Genomic DNA, 10,991 nt, shown 5'->3' on the forward strand with positions numbered 1-10,991 from the left:
TCCTCTCATATCTCTATATATATATATATATATATATCCTCTCTCCTGGTCATATCTCTATATATATATATATATATATCTCCTCTCTGGTCCTCTCATATCTCCGACAGACGTCGTCGCTGTTTCCATCAGGCTCTATGTTGATAAATTGACCTCATATTTTAAGTCTTAACTACATTCTCGCTTAAAAACATGTTAAAACTAAATTCCGTTACACAACAGCAGCAGTGTTTAGACCAGGGGTCTCAAACTCAAGGCCCGCGGGCCAGTTGCGGCCCGCTAGACGATATGTTGTGGCCCCACCTTAATATGAAAGTGTAACGTTAGTGCGGCCCGCTAGACGATGTGTTGTGGCCCCCACCTTAATATGAAGGTTTAATGTTGTTAGTTAATATGGCCCGCTAGACGATATGTTGTGGCCCCACCTTAATATGAAGGTTTAATGTTAGTGCGGCCCGCTAGACGATGTGTTGTGGCCCCACCTTAATATGAAGGTTTAATGTTAGTGCGGCCCGCTAGACGATATGTTGTGGCCCCACCTTAATATGAAGGTTTAATGTTAGTGCGGCCCGCTAGACGATATGTTGTGGCCCCACCTTAATATGAAGGTTTAATGTTAGTGCGGCCCGCTAGACGATATGTTGTGGCCCCACCTTAATATGAAGGTTTAATGTTAGTGCGGCCCGCTAGACGATGTGTTGTGGCCCCACCTTAATATGAAGGTTTAATGTTAGTGCGGCCCGCTAGACGATATGTTGTGGCCCCACCTTAATATGAAGGTTTAATGTTAGTGCGGCACCTTAATATGCTAGACGATATTGTTGTGGCCCCACCTTAATATGAAGGTTTAATGTTAGTGCGGACCGCTAGACGATGTGTTGTGGCCCCACCTTAATATGAAGGTTTAATGTTAGTGCGGCCCGCTAGACGATATGTTGTGGCCCCACCTTAATATGAAGGTTTAACGTTAGTGCGGCCCGCTAGACGATGTGTTGTGGCCCCACCTTAATATGAAGGTTTAATGTTAGTGCGGCCCGCTAGACGATGTGTTGTGGCCCCACCTTAATATGAAGGTTTAATGTTAGTGCGGCCCGCTAGACGATGTGTTGTGGCCCCACCTTAATATGAAGGTTTAATGTTAGTGCGGCCCGCTAGACGATGTGTTGTGGCCCCACCTTAATATGAAGGTTTAATGTTAGTGCGGCCCGCTAGACGATATGTTGTGGCCCCACCTTAATATGAAGGTTTAATGTTAGTGCGGCCCGCTAGACGATGTGTTGTGGCCCCACCTTAATATGAAAGTTTAATGTTAGTGGCCCCACCTTAATATGAACCCCCGGCCCGCTAGACGATGTGTTGTGGCCCCACCTTAATATGAAGGTTTAATGTTAGTTAGACGATGTGTTGTGGCCCCACCTTAATATGAAAGTGTAACGTTAGTGCGGCCCGCTAGACGATGTGTTGTGGCCCCACCTTAATATGAAGGTTTAATGTTAGTGCGGCCCGCTAGACGATGTGTTGTGGCCCCACCTTAATATGAAGGTTTAATGTTAGTGTGGCCCGCTAGACGATGTGTTGTGGCCCCACCTTAATATGAAGGTTTAATGTTAGTGTGGCCCGCTAGACGATGTGTTGTGGCCCCACCTTAATATGAAGGTTTAATGTTAGTGCGGCCCGCTAGACGATGTGTTGTGGCCCCACCTTAATATGAAGGTTTAATGTTAGTGCGGCCCGCTAGACGATGTGTTGTGGCCCCACCTTAATATGAAGGTTTAATGTTAGTGCGGCCCGCTAGACGATGTGTTGTGGCCCCACCTTAATATGAAGGTTTAATGTTAGTGTGGCCCGCTAGACGATGTGTTGTGGCCCCACCTTAATATGAAAGTTTAATGTTAGTGCGGCCCGCTAGACGATGTGTTGTGGCCCCACCTTAATATGAAGGTTTAATGTTAGTGCGGCCCGCTAGACGATGTGTTGTGGCCCCACCTTAATATGAAGGTTTAATGTTAGTGTGGCCCGCTAGACGATGTGTTGTGGCCCCACCTTAATATGAAGGTTTAATGTTAGTGCGGCCCGCTAGACGATGTGTTGTGGCCCCACCTTAATATGAAGGTTTAATGTTAGTGTGGCCCGCTAGACGATGTGTTGTGGCCCCACCTTAATATGAAGGTTTAATGTTAGTGTGGCCCGCTAGAGTGTGGATGTGTTGTGGCCCCACCTTAATATGAAGGTTTAATGTTAGTGTGGCCCGCTAGACGATGTGTTGTGGCCCCACCTTAATATGAAGGTTTAATGTTAGTGCGGCCCGCTAGACGATGTGTTGTGGCCCCACCTTAATATGAAGGTTTAATGTTAGTGCGGCCCGCTAGACGATGTGTTGTGGCCCCACCTTAATATGAAGGTTTAATGTTAGTGTTATATGAATGGCTTTACAGTGTTGTGTGCGGAGCTGAACCTACCAATCACGGTGGGTATATGGCTCTGGGGGCGGGACATCGACCGGGCTGGATGCAAGCAGAGAAACATTCTCAATGAGTGACAGTTACAGCAGCGTTGCCATGGAGAGTTACAGCAGCGTTGCCATGGAGAGTTACAGCAGCGTTACCATGGAGAGTGACAGCAGCGTTGCCATGGAGAGTGACAGCAGCGTTGCCATGGAGAGTTGCCATGGAGAGTTACAGCAGCGTTGCCATGGAGAGTTACAGCAGCGTTGCCATGGAGAGTTACAGCAGCGTTGCCATGGGTTACAGAGCGTTGCCACAGCAGCGTTGCCATGGAGAGTTCTCTCCGTGCTGGCTGCCTCGTGTCTATCAGGCAAACGCGGACATCCGTCACAACGTGCTGCGTTCACAACACCTACAAAAATAAGTGTTTTAAGTTGCTGCCCAGCGGGACATTATACGTATATATGTATATATATATATGTATATATGTATATATGTATATATGTATATATATATGTATATATGTATATATGTATATATGTATATATGTATATATGTATATATGTATATATGTATATATGTATATACGTATAATGTATATATGTATATATGTATATATATGTCTCTCTCTGACTAAATACATCAAAGTGATGCGTACGCGGCGAGATAAAAGTAAGAACATAATGTAGCCTAATGTGGTCTCAGTCACACACCGACACCTGTCCGTCGGCAGGAACAGTCCCCATAAAGCAGAAGAGCTGCTGAGTTTGTGTCCACAGACAGGATGTATCAGGAGCTGTGGACAGACTGGTGCATCACCACGGATGAGCCGGCTATGACCGACTGGTAGCGCTGGTTCAGAGACAGTCAGAGGAACATCAGGTCCAGCATCGTTCTGCATCGTACACCAACAGGCTCTGTGCAGCAGGTCATGTCTGCTGTCCTGAGATGTGTCAGTGACATCAGGTCCAGCATCGTTCTGCATCGTACACCAACAGGCTCTGTGCAGCAGGTCTGTCTGCTGTCCTGAGATGTGTCAGTGACATCAGGTCCAGTTCAGGGCCTTTTTACAACATATGGTGATGTACTTTACTTTAGTAAAAGTACATCATTTAGTAGTGTCCTGAAGAGATGTTTTGACTTAAGAGCAGAAGTGAAGAAATTCATGGAAGATGACAGAATGGATGTTCCTGAACCTGATGATCCAGGGTGGGTTATGGACCTTGCATTCCTAGTGGACTTAACACAGGAGCTGAACATCCTTAACCTGAAGCTCCAGGGCCCTGCTCAGCTTATCACTGCAGCTTATGAAAATGTGAAAGCCTTCTCCGCTAAACTGAAATTGTGGAAAACTCAGCTTTCTGTAAAATATCTCAGCCATTTCACAACATGCAGGTCTCTGGTGGAGGAGGACACAGCCTTCAGTGGGGGTGAATATGCCTGTGCTAGTGAAAACCTTCTGCAGGGACAGGAGACTTCCGGTGGCGCTGAACCTAATGGCTGCTTGAAAATCTCGCTCCCACCCGGTGTGATATAATCCCCTTAGAAAAACCTTACTGATAAAAACAACGTACTGATATTAACCATGGAAGGGGAGAAGCAAAAAAAGACTAAACTTAAACCAAGCTCAAAACGTGATAAAACGGCGACATCCGACGAAACATATGAAGACGAAGACGGCAATGAGGACAATGGCGGCGCTGATAAAGAAGTAGCTAACCCGAACATGCAGGCTATCTACAACGAGATCCGGGCACTCAGGTCAGACCTAAAAAAAAGTGAAATGAGTGAAGGAACTGACGAGAAGAAGGAGAAATCAAGCAGAAACTAAATGCTACTGTAGTTAGAGTTGCGGAGGCAGAACAACGTATATCTGATATGGAAGACAGGGATGAAGCTGCGAGGGAGGCTCTCATCCAGGCATTAGAGACCCAGGACACTCTGCAGGCTAAATTAACCCAATTAGAAGCACGCTCACGCCGAAACAACCTCCGTATACACGGAATACCGGAAGAGTCTGAGGGGCCCGATCTGTCGGCGTTTGTGACCAAGCTAATACAATCATAAGTCGGCATGCCGGTAGCGGACATGGAGCACTGGCTCCAAAACCTCCCCAAGGCGCTCCGCCAACATCACTGCTGATCTGCTTCCTCGAGTTCAGAGTGAAAGAGCAGGTGCTGCACACAGCATGGAAGAAAAAGTCGTTCGATATGAGGGGAAAAGGATCTATTTCGACCAAGATTACCCTCCCGAGATCTTGAAAAAGAGAAAGGCATATGCGGGAATGCTGAGAGAGCTCAAAGCCAAGGGTATCCGCTTCCAGACGCCACATCCAGCTAAACTGAAGGTGTTTTTTGACAGCGGCACCCGGATCTACGAGAGCGCGGCGGAGGCTGCAAAGGACCTGAAGAAGAGAGGAATCACTCTGCAAAGGACCTGAAGAAGAGAGGAATCACTCTGGAAAACCTGTGACAGAGGAAGACCCAAAGGACCTGAAGGAGAAATCAACTGCAAAGGACCTGAAGAAGAGAGGAATACTCTCTGAAGAAAAACCTGAAGAAGAGAGGCAATCACTCTGGAGAAAAACGGAGATTATCAACGTGGGAGAAAGGACCCGGATCAGGGAGAAACAACGGAGATTATCAACGTGGGGGAGAAAGACACTGACGGGAGTGCAAACATCGGTGAGCTACGGACGGGCGGTGGATGACGGTGAGCTACTAAGCTGACGGTGAGGACGGATCACGGGGAGCTACTAAACACTGAGCTACGGAGCTTTCTGACGGTGAGCTACTAAGACACTGACGGTGAGCTACTAAGACACTGACGGTGAGCTACTAAGACACTGACGGTGAGCTACTAAGACACTGACGGTGACTGACGGTGAGCTACTAAGACACGGTGAGCTACTAAGACACTGACGGTGAGCTACTAAGACACTGACGGTGAGCTACTAAGACACTGACGGTGAGCTACTAAGACACTGACGGTGAGCTACTAAGACACTGACGGTGAGCTACTAAGACACTGACGGTGAGCTACTAAGACACTGACGGTGAGCTACTAAGACACTGACGGTGAGCTACTAAGACACTGACTATCGCTTCTCACAGAGCTGGACAGGTTTGAACTTTTTACCGGTTTTTGGGAGCTGTTTTAAATGTTACCGGTGCAGAGTACCATCTCTGACACAGAGAGGCCCTCGATGGACGCGAGGATTTCCTCTCATTTTGAAGCTTTATTTGAACTTCGGACTTGGAAGTCTTTGGTTTCTGTTTTTCTAGTTCATTGTTCACTGTTCGTTGTTCTTGTTATCATGGGTAATGTCACACAAGTTTACACAGTTTGGAAAAAGATATGCATCGTCAGGAGTATAAAGTAGTCACACTCAACGTCAATGGGCTGCATAATCCGATAAAAAGGAGTAAAATTATTGCAAAAATGAAGCGAGAAAAGCAGCAGATAATATATTGGCAGGAGACACATCTCTCTTCTTCTGAACATGAAAAATTAAAAAAGCTTGGGTTTCAAAATACCTATTATTCATTTCATAAATCAGGCCGGAGGAGAGGTGTGGCCATACTGATCCCCAATACAGTAAATTTTGAGTTTATTTCTCAGGTAAAAGATAATGAAGGGAGATTTGTCTTAGTAAAAGGCAAATTAGATAATGAAGCAGTAACTTTATTTAATGTGTATGCTCCCCAGGGAGTAACAAATCTTTTTTAAGAAAATATTCGAATTGATGGTAAAGGAAACACAGGGAACCCTGATTCTTGGTGGTGACTTTAACATCCAACTTCAACCAAAATTAGATACATCTAACCAACGCCAAAAGAAAAGCCCAAATGCCATCTTGGTTCAGCGAATGCTTACACAACTGGGCCTGATTGATGTGTGGAGAGAATCCCATCCCATAGAAAAACAATTTACATATTACTCCCCTTGTCACTCTGTTTACTCGCGGATTGATTACTTATTTATGTATAAATCAGACTGGCATAGGGTCAGAGATTGTGAGATAGGGATTAGAGACGTATCTGATCATTCAGGCGTATATTTAACCTTATATTTAAACAGCCAACGGAAAAATACACTTTGGAGGCTTAACACAAGCATTTTAAATGACAAAGCAGTACAGAAACAGATCCAGCAGGAATTTGAAACATACCTACAGTATAATGATAATGGAGAAGTGTCTCCTAATACTTTGTGGGATGCAGCAAAGGCTGTAATTCGAGGTAAAATAATTGCCCTTACGGCCTCACGGAAAAAGAAAAACAGAAAAGACTTAACGAATTACAAGAGGAACTTAAGTCACTAGAGATTAGACATACAGAACAAAAAGATCCTCAAATATTAATTAAAATAAATAAAATCAAACAAGATATAAATGGTATATATGATGAGGAAATTGAAAAACAACTTAAATTTACCAAACAAAAGTACTATGAGACAGGATCGAGGGCTATGAAACTCCTTTCTTGGAGGATACGAAAACAACAGGAAAAGAATACAATATATAAAATTAGGAACCCTATGACAAAAAATATGAGCGGTAATCTAGAAGACATCCAACGCTCTTTTGAACTATATTATAAGGACTTGTATACTCAACCAACCAGAGCCGATACCACAATAATAGAGACGTTTCTAAGTTCGCTGGACCTACCATCCATAGGAGAAAAACAGAATAAAGAAATTATGGCTGAGATAAAGCTAGAAGAACTGAATAAAGCCATCTCAAGATTGAAAGCTAATAAAGCTCCTGGTGCAGATGGATATTCGTCTGAATGGTACAAAACATTTAGAACACAAATAACACCTATGCTGCTTAACTGCTTTAACCACACCTTGAGAACAGGAGAAGCCCCGCAGTCATGGAAGGAAGCAGTCATTTCTGTCATCCCAAAAGAAGGTAAAGATAAAAAGGAATGCAGCTCATATAGACCAATATCAGTACTCAATGTAGACTATAAACTATTTGCCTCAGTCCTATCTAAAAGGCTGGAAGCTATTATCCCGGAGCTAATAGATTTGGACCAAACAGGCTTTGTACTAAATAGACAGACACAGGATAATTTAAGGAGAACATTACAAGTGATGAGTCATGTTACTTCGACCAAAATTGGTGCAATGTTGGTTAGTCTAGATGCCGAAAAGGCTTTCGACTCAGTAGGTTGGGAATATTTGTATAGGGTACTTGCAAGATTTGGCTTTAAGGACTGCTTCATTACATGTATTAAATCGTTATACTCCTCTCCAACAGCCAGGATTAGGATAAATGGACACCTGTCACAAACTATTCGCCTAGAAAGAGGGACACGCCAGGGATGTCCCCTGAGTCCGACCTTGTTTGCCTTATTTATTGAACCTTTGGCCCAAGCAATTAGAGAGGACCCTGAGATAAAGGGGATAACTATTAGAGGAGAGGAACATAAAATTTGTATGTTTGCGGATGATGTCCTGCTCTTTATCACAACCCCTGACTCGAGCATCCCCAGATTGATGTGTCTAATAAAGACTTACAACTCATACTCTGGATACAAGCTAAATATTCAAAAAACTCAAACCCTTACATTTAATTATACTCCCCATCCAGATATAAAAAAGAAGTACAACTTTAAATGGGACTCTTCCACAATAAAATATCTAGGAATAAATCTACCAAAAGATATGTCGAAGCTTTCTGAAATTAATTATGGCCCCATCAACAAAGCGGTAAAATCAGACATCTCTAGATGGACGATGCTCCCGCTGGATATGAGCAATAGAATAGAAATAATCAAAATGAATGTGTTGCCACGATTTCTTTATCTCTTCCAGTCCTTACCCCTGGAGATACCACCCAAACAATTTGATGAATGGGACGGGTGGATTTCAAGGTTTATTTGGAACGGTAAAAGACCGAGGGTACAGTTCAAGACACTGCAGTTGAAGAAGGAGAGGGGAGGGAGAGCTCTACCATGCTTACAGGCCTATTATCATGCTGCACAATTGAAACCCTTAGTATACTGGTGTACACCAAATTATGAATCTAAATGGAAGTCTTTGGAAATTACACAGACAGATATTCCAATACAATCAATATTAGGAAACAAAAGCCAAACAGAAAAGAATTATGACAGCTTGAATCAATGGACCCTATTCACGGTTAAACTGTGGTTTAAGGTGTTGAGGAAATTGCAGCTAGAGAAACAGGCCAGGGTCTTGAATTGGGTAGCATATGATCCAGAATTTGAACCTGCGAGACTGGACGGGAGCTTTAAACAGTGGATTAGGAGAGGCATCACATCCTTTTGTTCACTCACTTCTAACGGTAAATTTCAGAGTTATAAGGCAATTTCTGACTCATTTGGATTGGAAAAATGCAATTTTTTTAGATACCTACAAGCTAGAGACTACTTTAATAAAATATCACAAATCAAAACGGGGAAAGAATATAACCTGATCTCTATATTCCATGAAGCATATGAAAAAAACAACATTAAAAAACTGATCTCACGAATATATGAAAGTATACAAACCTCCAAAAATCACTCTACGTTATACATCAAACAAAAATGGGAAAAGGAGTCTGGTACAGAAATATCAGATGAGTCTTGGATGGAGATATGTGAGACACAAGCAACCACTGCAAACTCAAGATCATTAAGAGAGTTTGGTTGGAAGAATGTTGTGAGGTTTTTTATCACTCCTAAAATAACGGCTTTGCAATCAGGCTCTCAGAGTCCGGGGCTTTGTTGGAGACAATGTGGAGCCATCATGGCCAACCATTTTCATGTCTTTTGGGCTTGTCAAAGAATTCAACCATATTGGAGGGAAGTAACTAATGAAATATGTAAGATGATGGGAATTAAATTAGACTACTCTTTTACTACTTTGTATCTAGGTAAAATACCAGAATTTATCCCTCACAAATACAAATACCTGCTAAAGATTCTCTTGGCATGTGGTAGAAAGGCTATAACCCGAAGATGGCTCCAAACTGACCCCCCAACATTGCACCAGTGGAGGGGGATAGTGAAAGAAGTTTACTGTATGGAGAGACTGACTTATATTTTAAGATTGGAATTGGAGAAATGTGTTGAACGTTGGGAAAAATGGATTATGTATGCACTGTGCCTGGAATAGTATGACACTGTACTTCGATGTATTGAGAAGAATGTGACCCTATACTGTTACACCCATGAGTATGTTGTATGTTTTTCCTTTTTTTTCCTTTATTTCTTTCTGTCCAAAATTCAAAATCCAAAATAAAAAGTTTAAAAAAAAAAAGAAAACCTTCTGCAGGAGTTTGATCAGCGTTTTGCTGACTTCAAGGCACGCTGTGACACTTTCCAGCTGTTTGCTGACCCCTTCTCAGCTGATGTGGAGAGTGTCCCAAGTATGTTGCAAACTGAACTTATTGACTTGCAGTGCAACAGTGATCTAAAAGCTAAATTCAGAGAGGCACAGGGAAAAGCAGACATGACTGGACAATTCATGAGAGAATTACTTCCATCCTTCCCTGAGCTGTCAAAAATGTTCAGTCGGGTAATGTGCCTTTTTGGAAGCACGTATCTGTGTGAAAAACTTTTCTTGACTATGAACTTTAATAAATGCAAGTACTTAGTGATGCCCATGTTGAAGCTGTACTCAGAGTTTCTACTGTAACCTTGATCAGGGCAAATGTTGCTCAGCTGTGTGAGCAGAAGCGCTGCCAGGTCTCTGGCAAGAAATAGAATAAAGCACAAATGTATTCAGGGATTGTATGTGTTGGTTCAGTGCAATGTTTCAATAAGTTATTAAAAACATGGAAATAAAAAAGTAAATTTTCAAAAATATTGCGCTTTCTTGTAGTGCTTGAACGTTGAAGTGGCCCTCCTATGAGACGACAATACCAGCAGTGGCCCCAAGCCAAATTGAGTTTGAGACCCCTGATTTAGACAGTTATAACTGACAGTTGTGAGCCGTCTCCGCTACTGTCATCTCTTGTTTGCTGGTGAAATGCATTCTGGGATACTTGGCTGTCCAAAGTCCACACAAGTCTCCTCCGATGCATCCTCGATATAACGGGCGGAGCGAGGACACATCCGGGTATCTGGACCGTACTGTCTGGATGAACTGTGTATGGAACAGAACCTGGGCCGCTAGACGACGTTTCACACGTTCAGAGGACACAAGTACAGAGAAGTTCACTGACTGAGAACCAGCCTATCTCTCTCTCTCTCTCTCTCTCTCTCACACACACACACACACACACACACACACACACACACACACACACACACACACACACACACACACACACACACACACACACACACACACACACACACACACACACACACACACACACACACACACACACACACACACACACACACACTTCTGTCGGTATTAAATCTTTAATAACTTAATGGCAGCTACGAATAATTACAGCAGGAGAGGAGGAGGAGGAAGAGGAGGTGGATGAAGAGGAGGAAGAGGAGGTGGATGAAGAGGAAGAAGAGAGGAGGAAGAGGAGGTGGATGAAGAGGAAGAAGAAGAGGAGGATGAAAAGGA

The sequence above is a fragment of the Anoplopoma fimbria genome, chromosome 6 (assembly GCF_027596085.1).
Source record: "Anoplopoma fimbria isolate UVic2021 breed Golden Eagle Sablefish chromosome 6, Afim_UVic_2022, whole genome shotgun sequence".
NCBI lineage: Eukaryota > Metazoa > Chordata > Actinopteri > Perciformes > Anoplopomatidae > Anoplopoma > Anoplopoma fimbria.